The 14,094-nt window shown below is 50.2% G+C and overlaps 1 protein-coding gene across 3 annotated transcripts in view; it reads right to left on the reverse strand.

The window, feature by feature from the left end:
* Positions 1-14,094, reverse strand: part of CUX2 (cut like homeobox 2) — a 271,019-nt gene that overhangs the window by 212,840 nt on the left and 44,085 nt on the right. The gene's annotated exons all lie outside the window — the stretch shown is intronic.

Genomic DNA, 14,094 nt, shown 5'->3' on the forward strand with positions numbered 1-14,094 from the left:
GTCTCGCTCCAGCCGGGATCCCTGCAGATCCAGTCGTGCCATCCAACATAAGCACCACACACTAGGAAGGCAGCTTTCAAATGATGGCTATGCCCCCTGACAAATGGGGGGCTCGGTGTGAACTGGGGCACCGTCCTCCACCTCCCACCCCACAACTCGCCCTGCCTGAAAACTCGAGCCTCACCTCGCACCTCCCAGCAGTGACTCAATCTGGATTTCCAGGCTTGGCAAGGACTTAAGGGAGAAGGGAAACCACAGGCTAGTTTGTGAAAGACAGTGAGCTATTTTTATGAGCTCAGAGGCCTAGACCCAAAAGACAGCCTCCAGCCTCAGCTCTTGCCCCATCCTGCTCACCCTTAAGGTCCCAGGTACTCTGAACAAGTGATTTCTGCAAAGCCACCTCCGAGCCTTTGCCCAAGCCGTTCCCTCCTCCTAGAACACTTTCCCGTCTCTTTGCCAGAGCTGTACCCGGTGATCCTTCAGATCTCAGCTTCCAAGTCACTCCATACCATATTGTTGGGGGCCCAGGGATCCCATGTTGAAGGGGGCAACCCAGTTCCTGCCTTCACTGAGCTATAATGTAGGTGGCCTCCTTCCAGAAGTTTCCTAGGCCTCCCAGACTGTGTTGAGCACCTCTCCTCAGCTCCCACGGGCGCCTGGGCTCCCCGCTTAAGGGACAGCTCTTCCCAAGCTGGTTCCACCCACCTGTCCCTGGGTCTGTCTCCAGTAGCTATGGGGACTAGGGACTCCCCAAGCGCAGGGGGCAGTCTGCTGTGTCCCTCCAGGTCTCCCTGCACCGGGCACAGCATTAGCCCAATAGGTGGCTGCTGAGTGAGTAAATGAACACAGAGCTCGTGCTGGCTGAAGCACCATGGCTCACACTCTTCCTCCTCTACATCCAAAGACAGAAACCAGGAGAGGGAGACTTAAGTAAGTCCTTGCTAGAGAGAGGATGTGACATTGGCTCTGGCTCGCTGGCAGCTCTTATCCGCTCTGCCCTGGGGCTGGGGGTACAGCCCCCTCCAGCCATTCCCAAATGTTTCCACATTACTATGTTAGCAATCAAGGCTCCACGGCCCCGAGCATTAAAATGTGGGATGAAAAAGAGAAATGTCAGCAGATGGCTCACAGCAGCCTCAGAGCCCTCCCTCTGGGGCCTCTTGAATCTTCCTGCATCGGTCCTCTACTGGGTAGTCCCAACGCCACGGCCTGGCTCAGGCCCCCCTCCCCCCGACACAGGTCTGGATGACTGCAGTAGCTCCTCCCGGTCTCCCTGACTCTGATCTTACCCCCTCACAATCCCTCCTCTCCAGGGTGGTCTGAGGGCTCCTTGCAAAAGGTAACTGGCTTCTGTCACTGCCACTCCAGGCTCAAACCTCTCCATGCCTTCCTGAATTAAACCCCTAAATTAAACCCCTAAGTCCTCACCCTGAGGCTCCAGGAAAAGTCCAATCTCTACGTGGTGGCCCAGGAGGTCCTGCCTGATCTGACATCCACCACCAGCTCCAAGCTGACCTTGATCTCCAACTGAATGAGTCCCCAGTGTCCCCAGTTCTCTTCCTCTGTGCCAGTGCCCCTGCTGTTCCCTGTATCTGATGCCGTTCCCTGGTGTAAAGGAATGTCAACCCTAATTCCCTGCCTGGGAAACACATCTTTCCAGACTTGGCGGCAAAGAGTTTCTTTGAGGCTCCTTCCTAGCTCGTGACTCTAAGCCCCTGCACAGCAAGCACCCAGTGCCGAAGAAACCTTCATCTTGTGCTGTCATGGGTGGTCTTCTCTCCCTGGTGACCCTCTTGAGAGCAGGAGTCCCATTTTATTTATCTAGAGGCTACCCAGATCTGGCCCAGAGTAGACACATTAATATGTATTAGTGATTACTGCTGTGATGAATATATTTTTCAAGCTCCCTCTGTGGCCTGGTGCCTTGCTCTAAGCTCTTGTATTAGTTTGTTTCTAATAAATCAAGCCCAAAGGAAAGATCCAGATGCCTCAGCTTCCTCTGCAACTCCCCATGCTCCAGTCTGAAGGTGGAACGCTTGAGGATTAGCATGTGAGCAGTGGAGGGAAGGCCCTCCTACCAGAAATGACACGGGAAGTGGGGGCGATGACAGTCTCACCACCCCAAGAGAGGCACCTGGGCACCTGAGCACGTGATCCATCCAGAACAATGTGGGTCTTCATTCCAAGGCTACCTTGTGGGTCTCAGGGGACCCACACAGGTCTGAGGCTCCCACATCACCCTCCTTGGGCTCCCGTCAGCAGTCGGGACAGGGTTAGCATGAGGTAGGCTATGTGTGCTTTTAAAGACAAGTGGGACCCTGAGGAAGGACAGGAAAGACCCCCAGCACAGGGTCCCTAGGGGTGCTGGGCTCTGCCAGATGCGTTGGCAAGACCCTACTTTTAGGACTTAACACTTTATCTTGAGGCCAACACCTACCCTCGTCTGGCTGGGTCTCTTGGACAATTCCAGCTCCACTCACACACCTGCCCAATGGCTGAGCTGCCCCTGCTTTCTGGAGGGAAAGAGGAGGCTGGAGACTCAATTAAACTGGGAAGAGGGACAGGTGAGAGGAAGGCTGTGTGGCCTCAGGCAAGTGACTTTATCTCTCTGAGCCTCGGTTTCCTCACCTCAAAAATGTAAGTAATAAAAGCTCCTGAGGGGCTTCCCTGGTGGCGCAGTGGTTGAGAGCCCGCCTGCCGATGCAGGGGACGCGGGTTCGTGCCCCGGTCCGGGAAGATCCCACATACCGCGGAGTGGCTGGGCCCGTGAGCCATGGCCGCTGGGTCTGCGCGTCCGGAGCCTGTGCTCCGCAACGCGAGAGGCCACAACAGCGAGAGGCCCGCGTAACGCAAAAAAAAAAAAAAAAAAAGCTCCTGAGATCCCACACAGGGAGTACCCAACATGGGGGCTGGCCTCCCACTCTGCTCCACGCATAAGGGTCATCACGGCGATCTTCTGGGCAAACCCAGCTGGCTTCTGAAGAGCAGGAAGAAAGGCCAGAGGGAAGAGAGCAGCCCAGGGAGGACAAAGAGCCTTGGCCCAGGCAGCTGGGGAACTTGAGACCATGGTCCCACCTCCCCATACCCAGAGAGGTTCCACTTTGGACCTTCTGGGCAGCTGCAGGAATGTCCACCAGGCTCTGGCTCTGGAGATGAGAACGCTCTGAGTGTCAGGCAGCTCGTGGTTCTCCACACTGTGAGGCGAGGCTCAGCGGCACAGCTAATTCGGGGGCTGTCACTCATCCATGAGACACTCTCATCAGGTGTGGCCGAGCCCCTCAAACTGTCTCCTGCCCCTGATTCACTGCTAGCTCTATTTGGCTTTGGGGGTTGTGAAACTTCCTGGCCCCTGCACCCTTGCTGGAGGAAAGGGTGGGGTGGGAGCTCAGGTCCGGCACCCTGGAGGCAGCTCACGGCTCCAGCACAGAACAGACCCACCAGAGCCGCCACGATTTGTGGGGGAGTTCCCTCCAGCCCAGTTTCAGTATCAAGCGCTTTAGTCCAGCATTTCCTGACTCTGCACAGGTCTGGAGTAGTGTGTCCCCTATTATGGCTTCAAGATCTTGAAAGGGGGCAATAGTGTTCAAAGCAGAAAAACAGGTTGAGTTCCCTGGGGTCATGGAGAGCAATAATAATAACAGTGATATCAATAAAACATTAATAATAGTAACAGCTCTAACTTACTGAACGCCAGCTTTATGCTGGACCTTATGCTGGGTCCTCCACCAGCATTCTCTCATTTACTCCTCAGTATGGCCCTTCAGGGAGGTAGCATTCCACTTATTTTACGAACGAGGAAACATTTAAAATGGTGAAGGCACTTCCTCCATTCTCCTATTTTACAGACTAGGAAACAAAGACCCAGAGAAGGCAAGCCACTTGCTTGAAGACGGCAGTTAACAGACCAGAATTTGATCCCAAGGTACCTGACCTTCATGCTCTTAGCCACAGCTGTTTCCTTCCCAGCAAAATCCATGCCAGTCATTCAACAAACAGTTGCTGAGCCTTTAGGAAACTGCAGAGAGTGGCTGGGGAGACTGCAGGGAACACGATGAGTCCCCGCACCCTTGCACGTGACCAGCTAACGGGGGAAAGACAGACACTGAAGGTTCCCTCACTCCCAAGGGCGGCAAGCGTCAGGTAGGGAACTGAGGAGAGACTTGATAACAAAGAGAGTCTACCTTCTCCCAGAGATCAAGAGAGCCCTCCTGGTTAAACATGATGCTTTCCAGGCTGCACAAAACTTCTGGTTCTGAGGGGCAAGACAGACACTCGCTGGACAATCACATAAATCCTTTCTATCGCTTAAAATGGTGGGTGCCACCAAAGGGTCAGGCACTGTAACCTGGGCCCAGCAGGAGGACACATATCCCTGTTCCCTGTCCCCACAGACCCTCCAAGCAGGAGGCAACAGCAAAAGTTACTTTCCTGGTGGAAAAGCCAGGTTCCTGGCATGACCCTCACCTCCTCCTGCCAGCTCAGGCCCCCCTTCTCCTGACCTCCCAGCCACAAGAAGGAGGCTGGGGCAGCTCACGTGGGACCCAGACAGAGCCTCTGCTTCGCCTCTTTCGTATGTCTCTTGGAATTATCGATTCTGCCGCTGGAACAGCCAGGATAATTTTGCTCAGCTTCAAATACCTGGTTCTCATGAATTCCTTGGCCAGAAGGTTATAAAGTTTCCCCTAAAACATGGGGGAAAGATCAAGCCTGCTTATGGCTAATAATACACTGTACCATGTCCATCAAGCTGCCTGTCTGCTATTGAAAGTTTGCTATTAGATACTTATTTCAACAGCCTTGCAAGTCTTCCAAGGAAAGTGCAGTCATGCATTTTTCCCCTCCTCGCTGGTGCGAATGACTACAGATAAACATCAATTCGCTCCTGCAGATCACAGTCACAGTAAATAAAATTGTCAGGAAGCTCGAGATCCGCACAAAGGCTCCGCCAAGCTCCCATTTCACACAACATCAATGTTTGGCCTCCGAGAAATAAAAGTTCTAAGGTGTCCGTCACTAGGGCAAAATTATCAACTGTCAAGTCACTTTTAAGAGAGAGAATAAGGAGCATTTTAAGGAGACATTTCCTCCTGCAGGAAAAAAAAAAAACCCATAGATGGACAGGCATTACACCCACAAACTAACTATTGGCACTTTCCCCCTAAAAGCCCAGGTGTCCATCCCCCAAACTTGTGGCCCTTGACTGACTGCCTCTGGGCAAGCAGAAGTAGCCACAGCTCAGAGCAGCCACTTCTGGCTGAGTTCAGTGACTTCAGTGACTCAGGCTTTGGGTTATTTTTACTTTGTCAAAGTGGGTTTTTTTCCCCCCACTACTTTTAGAAGTGGCAGACAAGGCTTGTCTATTATAAAATATTTGTTGCAAATACACACACACACACACACACACACACACACACACACACTCTCTCTCTCTCTCTCACTTGCTCACCACCCCACACACAGTTCCCGTCTATGTGAAAATCTCAAGTGGCTGTGGTATGTGGGACAGGAGATAGGGAAGCTGAGACACCCTCCTGAGCAAACCAGGGTTATGTAACGCTCTGGGTCTCGTACTCAGCACAATTCTGCTGGAGTCAGGAACCCAGAGGAGACGCCACTTTACAGATGGGGAAACTGAGGCATGGAGGAGCTTAAGGAAGGGAGACGGAACCAGAGGAGTGGACTTGGACATAACTGCATTCACATCTCAGCTCTACCACCTACAGCTGCGTGGCCTTGGGCAGGTAACTTAAACCTCCTGGAGCCTCAGTTTCCTTATCTGTAAAATGGGGATGGCAGCAGTCTCCAATGCAGAGGATCACTGTGAAGATTAGCTTCTAAATACATATTCATTAGTTTTACGATAAAGGGCTCAGACCCTCCTATCCAATTGCTGGCAGGAACCCAGGCTGGATTTGACAGGAGAGAGCACTGTTCTTGGAGCACCACATCCAGCCCTGATTCTAAGCTTGTAACTTCAAGTCATGGCTGTCCTCGCAGTCCCAGATTCTCTGTCCAAACAATGAGACCCTGGACTCACGAGTCTCTAGCATTAAAATCCTTATGTGATGTCTTCACGACCACCTCGAAGGGAAGGTGCTGTTATTATCCCCAATTTACAGAGAGGAAAACTGAGGCTCAGGGAAAAGCAAGTTTTCAAAAACCAAGGAAACTCAAACAACCGCAGACCTTAGCTCAGCCTCTGCTCCTCCTCTCAAAAGAAGTAAAGACCCCAAGTCTCAGTTTTTTCCGGCAGCATTTAAGACTAACACTTGGAGCCCTTTTTCCTGCCCACGGTTGAGGGAGTCATCCCCACACCCCCTTCCCACTTCCCCAAAGAACTCCTAACAAAGCTCAGAGTGAGAAGGACACGTGCTTGCAGCATTTTCTGAAAACGTCTGTACTGAGCTGAAGAGCGTTCGCCATGCCCACACACAAATTCATGTCCCGACTACAGCCAGAACCTCCGATTATGACCTGATTGGGAAAAAGGGTCTTTGCAGATGTAATTAGAAAGATGAGGTCGTACTGGATTACGGTGAACCCCAAAGCCAATGACTATTGTCCTTATAAGAAGAGGAGAGGACACACAGAGAAAGGACAGCCATGTGACAATGGAGGCTGAGATCGGAGTGACACAGCTGCAAGCCAAGGAACACCAAGGACTGTCAGCCACCACCAAAAGCTGAAAGGGATAAGGAAGGACCCTCCCTTAGAGCCTTCAGAGGGAGCGCGGCCCTGCTGACACCTTGATTTTGAACTTCTGGCCTCCAGAACCGTGAGACAACAAATCTCTGTTGTTTTAAGCCCCCCAGCTGGTGGTAATTTGTCATGGCAGCCCTAGGAAACTAATATTATGCTATTCTATGAAAAATGCATAAAGCCATGGGTGACAATTGTCTGGGCTTTGGGAAAGTTCCAGGCTGGCTGGGGTAAAAAATCAAAACGGGCCCTGTCAGTTGGGCTACCAAGATGAGGCGGCCCAATCCTGTACCCCTCAATGGCCCCATGGAGTTTCCCCCTGTACTAGAGGGGCTGCACAGGGAGTACAGGCCATCCGGTTACACTTGACCTTGGCCAGCAATGACCCCAGCTGTGTCTCCTCCAGACCTTCGTGGAAAGGGCATGGCTGAGTCAGGAAATTTGTCTTGGCAGCTTTCGTGCTGTAAATATCACTTCCCTCCCTGAACAGTAACACCGAGGCCAACCTCCCAGAATTATTTATTGCCAGCTGCCTCTTACCGAGGCCATTCTCTGTTCCAGCACTGTACCCAGTCGCCCTGCCCCTGGCTGGAGTGGATTCACTGACTCTTTTGGCAACCTTCCGAGGTGAGTCTAAAAGAGTGACCCCTTACACTGGTGTGCAAATTGAGGCTGCAAGTGGCTCCAGTCAGCTAGGACATGGCACAGCCGGACACAGACCCCAGTTTGTTGGACTCCATCACCCGTGCCCCTAACCCAGAAGACAAAGAAGGCGGTAACATACAGAGAGGCCTTGGCACACAGTAGGAGCTCCATAAATGCTGATGCTTGTTTTGGAACCTTCAGTTTGGTGATGGCACTGTTTCTCAGCACCTCCCGTGACATAAGCGAGAGAAGGGAAGAGAGCCCCAAACTAGTCTTTACAAGGAAAAGGAAACAAAACCAGTAGTTGGTATCTGTGTTAAGCAGATTAGACTGTGGCACCTCTGAAACACCACTGGACTAAACAAGAGAGTTCTATCTTGAATACCAGGGGCCTTGTCCCCCTGGGAATACTCACGAGCTCTGGGTGGGGGTGGGGGTTCAGGGGGTTTGCTGTTCCCTGTAAGGCACTGGCTCAGGGAGCTTTTCATTTGACCCTCACTGAAGCCAAGGATGCCAAGAGATGGGGAAGTGGGAAATCACCCCTATGTTACAGAGGAGACCATGGAACAGAGAGGTAGAGGGGCCTCCCCCAAGTGGCCCAGCCCAGAATCCAAGTCAGAAATCCAGCTCGCCCAAAATGCCCCCTCATCTGGCCCCTTGCCAAGCTCTGTCACTTCCCCATCAGACATTCACCAATGTCCTGAATCTATCCACTTCTATCCAAGTCCACTCCCACAACTCTGCTCCAGTCCCCAGTGATCGCTCACCAAGATGCTGCAGTACCCTCCACTTGGAGGCTCGCCTCTGCCCCCCTCTACTCCACACAGCTGCCAGAACCACTTTTCTCAAATATAAGTCTATCTGCACCACTCCTTTGCTCAAAACCCTCCATGGCTCCCCATCATCCTCAAGATGCAGGTTCAATTCCTTACCCACCTATGAGTCCCCCTGGGATCCCTCTAGCCTACTCTGGGCTGTCTTAACAGAAAAAGATACTGAGGGCCAGAGTGACTGGGTTCTGCTTTATGCCCGTTTAATGTTAAAGTATTATCATCCTGGTTACAGTTCCCCCAAAGCACCTGTGCACTCTAATCTCTGAGACTTTGTACCTGTTGTTCCCTCTCCCTGAAATGTCCTTCCATCCTCTGCTTCCCACTCACCTGGCAAAAGCCCAGTCATCTTTCAGCTCTCAGCTTAGGTGCTGCCTCCTGCAGAAAGCCTCCCGGGCCCCCTGGATGTCCTTTAATATAGCATGTGCCATCCTGCTCAGGAAACCAACAGCTAAGCAGAACTCAGGTCCAGGAGATCACATGCCCCAAGGAGCCATGTCAGGGCATATAATTCAGGAAGGGGGCTTTGCTCCTTTCGGCATACTCTGCTCAGAGCTCTGAACCTCAGGGCAGATAGATCAGAGTTCCCAATTAGACCTCAGATACTGCCAGTGGTTTTTGTTTCCTACAGTGTGTTATGTTTTCTTATTTAGTCCTCATTATTTTCCCCATTTCTCAGATGAGGAAAGTGAGGCTTGGAAAAGAGAAATCACTTGCCCCAGCTCACAGTCTGGTGATGTGCAAGGCAAGGACTCCACTTCAGCGTTGCCGGACCTTGCTGCAGAATCTGTGCCCTTGACCACCGCGTCACGGGGCAGAAGACGCCCTTGAAAACAGCAGCTGTGCAAGACAAATCAAAGGAACTATAATCACCACCACAGGATGCTAGAGGTGGGAAGGGCTACACCTCCACCTGGAACAACCCCAGTTCCTTTTCCATCCTGTGCCTCAGTCTTCCCAATTGTAACGCGGGTATAATAACACCAATACTGCAACATCCTCGCGTAAGGCAAAGGAGTGGGGTGCGGAGGGGTTCATGACTCCTGAGGTCAGCAGGTCACTCAGGAGCAGCCAGGCGGGAAGCCTCCGTTTACTCTCAGCCACCTCTCCCCTACAGAGCTGTCAGTCACTTAAGAGGTCATCCACAGGGCCCAAGTAAGTGGTCAGACATCATGTGACTGTGCATGAGGGAAGCGAGCTTCCTGGCTCTGCCCAGCATCCAACCCGCAGAAACTCAGAGGTGCATGTCTAGAGGCACGCACTCAGGGTTTGGGGCCAGACACTCGCAGGTTTGTGTCCTACCTCCACCACCTGCCAGCTGTGAGTCTTCAAACAAGTCCCTTAACCTCTCTGAGCCCGTTTCCTTCCCTGTAAAACGGTGACGTCACATCCATCTACTTCACGAAGCTGCTATGAAATCGTGAGTTACTGTACCAGAGTAGGGGTTCAGCCCACTGTATCTCTCATAATTAATCAAGTGCTTTCAGCCCCTCATTTTTTTACATTGAACTTCTTATTGTGAGATAATTGTAGATTCAATGCAATTAGAACAAAGAATACAGAGAGATCTCCCATACTTTTCAGCTACTTTTCCCCTTGGTAATAACTTAAAGTTGTAGTAAAAAATCACAACCAAGATACTGACACTGACATAGTCAACATACAGAACATTTCCATCACCATAAGGGTCCTCACACTGTCCTTTTATAACCACACCTACTTCCCTTCCTGTTCCCATTCCTAATCTGTTCTCCATCTCTGTCTTCTCAAGAATGCTATATAAATGGAATCATCTAGTATGTCATCTTTTTTGAGACTGGCTTTTTTTACTCAGCATAATTCCTTCAAGATTCATCCAAGTTGTTAGTGTATTGATAGTTCATTCCTTTTTACTGCTGAGTAGTGTTCCATGGTATGGATGCACCATAATTTGTTCAACCAGTGACCAGCTAAAGAACGCCTGGGTTGTTCTACTTTGGGGCTCTTATGAATAACGCTGCTATGAACATTCACATGCAAATTTTTGTGTGAACTTCAGTTTCCATTTCTCTGGGATATGGTCTTTCATTCTCAAACCCCTACATTCATATAATTTCATTCATTCAACCAAGATTTACTGAGCACCTACTATGTGCAGGAGCTGTTCTCAGTGTTAAGGACAGAGCAGCAAAACGAGGCTGACAAAGGCCCCTGCCCTCTCAGGTAATACAAAACTGAATAACTGTGCAGACAGCTTACAGCAAAGTCCACTCTACAACAATACACTCAGAAATGGATACAGTTCTCCGATTCATGATAAAATCAGCAGATGCTCCCATGAGCTAGGTCAAGTGCTAAGCACTTGAGTGCTTTTTCTCAAGGAAGAAACATTATCTTCTGGTGAAACCTGCACTGCCTCAAGATGAAGCGAGAAATCAAGGGGCCAGAACACTCTGTGGCAACTCTTCATTCAGGGTGTTTCCTTTAGGAAGCTCCTTGTCATACTGGAACGAGCCTATCATGTTCCCATTTCATAGGCCTTGGGAAGCACCAACACCATCACCTGACAGCCTGAATAACAGTGAGCAACACTTTCTGAGAATTTACTGCACATGCATCATCACTTTTAATCCTCCTAAACCATAAACTACTCCCGGAGATAACAGCACTACTAGCCCATTTTACAGAAGAGGAAACTGAGGTTACAAGAGGCTAAGCAACTTGCCAAAGGGAATACAGCTGAGAAGGGCAGATATGGACCCTCAAGGACAGAGGAAGGTGATTTGATGACCTAAAAAAGGAGTGCTCTTCCTCTCTTGGTTCCACACCCACTTCTGTGATGTTAACTGTTTTCCTCTCCCGGGCACCACACACCTCATTAAAGGCCCCGGGCAGTGACAGTTTCCAATATAAATTGGACAGTTCCTCATTAACTATGAAAGACCTAAATGCTGGTCACCTCAATCAATATGTTCTAAGCTCTCAACATTATAAAAAGAAATAATCAGGTCAGCTGAACCTCTTCCCTGTGATCAAAATGTTTCTGTCCTCAGTGCACCTTTGGCCACTCGATTCCAAACACCAGTGGGTTCAGCATTTTCTCCATCATGAAATAAACTTCATCTCAAGTCCTGAACTCCTGACATCCACTGCTCTTGTGACAATAAAAATGCCAGCAAAGATATAATAAGAATATTTAACCTCCAAAGTCACCAATGTCTTCAGCAGCTGCAGAAAGCTTGTTCTTGCTCACCAACAGGGGATTGGCAGCTAGGGGACGATAACTGCCCATTCTCAGAGAGGCCCCAACATGGTGCTGTGTTGCTTCTGGATTAAGCAAAAGGAACCCAGGAATTATGCTGCTGGAATAAGGCTGGGCACAACCTCTGGCTTCTCTGTCAGCTGCTTCTGTTTCTCGATTTCTGATCTCATGCGGTTAAGACATCTCCCAAAACAATGCTTGGCACAGAAAGGCTTTCTATCCACATTCACTCATTTGACAAAAAGGCACTGAGCATCTGTTTTGTGCAGGTCCTTGCTGGAAGGTGGGAAGACGGCAGGGAGCAAGAAGACCTTACAGTTCAATGGGGTAGATAGACCCCAACACAATAAAAAACCCAATACACAATTACAAATTGAGATAAATGCTGGGAAGACAACCCAAGGGTGCCGACAGAAGAATAAAGGAGGAAAATGTGTTTTAGCAAAAATGGTCAGAGAAGGCCTCTCTGTGGGGAGACAGGAGCTGAAGGAACCAGCCAGGGGAAGAGCATCCTGGGCAGAAGGAATGGCTTGTGCACAGGTCCTGGGGCACAAACAAGCTTAGAGGAGTTCGGAAACTAGAAGCATTTAGGGAAGTCTCTAGCTTTATCTCCTTTCATGTTCCCCTTCTCACTTACTCAGTCCCATCCATACTGTCTTCTGTGATGTTCCTCAAGCCTTCCTAAACACATTTCCCCTTCAGGGAATGCCCAGAACCCCCTCCCACGGCTTTCTGCACGACCCGTTCCAGATGTGTGCTGGTAAATGCGTAACAACCAGATCTCTGGGAAGAAAGCTCGAATTTGTGGCATTTGCCAATTTCTGGGGTGTAAACACTTCCACCCTGGCTGATTTCAAGCTACCAACCAGGTATCACTAAACAAGGATCTGGGAAGAGATGGGTGCAACTGGCTCTCGTGAGCCTGTGCAAGCCAACTCCAGCACACCACTGGCTTGCTCCCTCATTTCATTCAGGCCTTTAAATGTCACCTCTTGAGAGAAACCTGTCTTAATTCCCCCCATCATAAACAGCACCCCCCACCATCCCCATCCTCTGCCCTGTTTTACTTTTCCTCCCCTCCTCTCACCTGGTATACATTTGTTTCTCTAACACCTGTCTCCCCTGTCTAGCAGGGCAGCTCCATGAAGGCTGGGAATCACTAGTGTCTAGAACAATGCTTGGCACATAGCAGATGCTCAATAAACATTAAGAGATAGAAAGATGATGAGAAGGCCTGTGTGTCTGCGCTGTGGTGGAATGAGGAAAAGATGGGGCTAGGTCTGACTGCCCATGGGCTGGTGACTCTGATGTGGACATTGACTTTCCCCTGGGAAGCTTCTGAGCCACTGGGCAATGAGACTGATTTGTGATTTTGGGTGGGGAGAAGCGCAGAGCAGGTAAAAGCTGAAGCTGGGAGCCCCCTGAAGATGCTTCAGTGGCAGAAAGTGGAAAAGACCAAGAGACACCTGTCAGCCGCATTCCAGAAGAAGAATCCTCAGGACTTGGGGGCGGGTGGGGCGTGGGGACCCTAGCCGGACCCTGAGGCCTCCCTAAATCCTTGGCACACAGCAGGAGCCTCTCCAAAACGGGGTCACCGGGGAGCTTGGGTGATGGCGGGCCCAGCGGGCCATCTGCCAACCCACCCACCACGTGGTTCCTCATTATACAGTGCAGCCACTGCTGCCAAGCCTTCAGAGCCACTCTTATACCATTTTGCTTTTAAAATAGAAGTTTCCTGTGAAACTGCAAATAATTCATTGCCGAGAGTCCTTAAAACATTCACAGGTATTTAAAATGCTATATAATCAAGTTCGCAAAAATATAAAGTGTAAGCGTTAAAATACTTTAATGTTCTAATTAAAACCCACCACTTATGCCCTGGCACTAACTCCTGTTTACTATTTCCGTAATAGCTGGTGGCCTGATCTGGAAAAAAAAAAAAAATGTTTTTTAATTGGCCTTAAAAAAAAAAGAAGAAAAAGTTAAGTTTGCTCTATCGAGTGATGCACTGAAGAAACTAAAATTCACACTCACAAAATATCCACAGGTTGCCAAACTGCTAAGGTATGGGGGGGGGGGTCTGGGCATCTGTGAGTCCACCCATCCTGCTCCCCTGGAAACAGGGAATGGGCAGGAATAGGAGAAAAGAGAGCAGAAAACCTTTAAGTCACAGGGTTGTGAGAATGCCCACAACCCCAGAAGCCACCAACCACCCCACCCCACCCAACCCCACCAATTAGGTCCTCACTATTGAAGGCCAGGAAGGAAATTTTGCATATTTGTAAGGTTTAAGGAGATGAGTCAAGGCTCCATCTGCTCCATAAACCCTGATCTCTACTGAGCACAGCCATGATGCCTTTGCTGTTCCCTTGCACTTCCCCTTGCAAAGGTCTACTCAATCTTCCATTCCTGGCTCAAATGTCACCTCCTCAAAGATGCCTTCCCTGATTACCCCCACCCCAATATTCAAGGAAATTGCCCTGTTGTCTGGTCTGCTCTCGCTGTTCTTCTGTGCCAAGGGGTGGCCTGTCACCCGCCCCTACCAAAGTCACCTTGAATGAGCGTGTTCTCTGGACCAAACGTGGACCGCCCTGTGGATGGCAGCCCTTGACTGGTTGCTGGACCTCTCCTCTCAAACTTGGCTCCCAACGCACGAATTCCCTTTCTTGGCACTGAGAA

This window comes from Kogia breviceps, chromosome 15, assembly GCF_026419965.1.
Source record: "Kogia breviceps isolate mKogBre1 chromosome 15, mKogBre1 haplotype 1, whole genome shotgun sequence".
Taxonomy (NCBI): Eukaryota; Metazoa; Chordata; class Mammalia; order Artiodactyla; family Physeteridae; genus Kogia; species Kogia breviceps.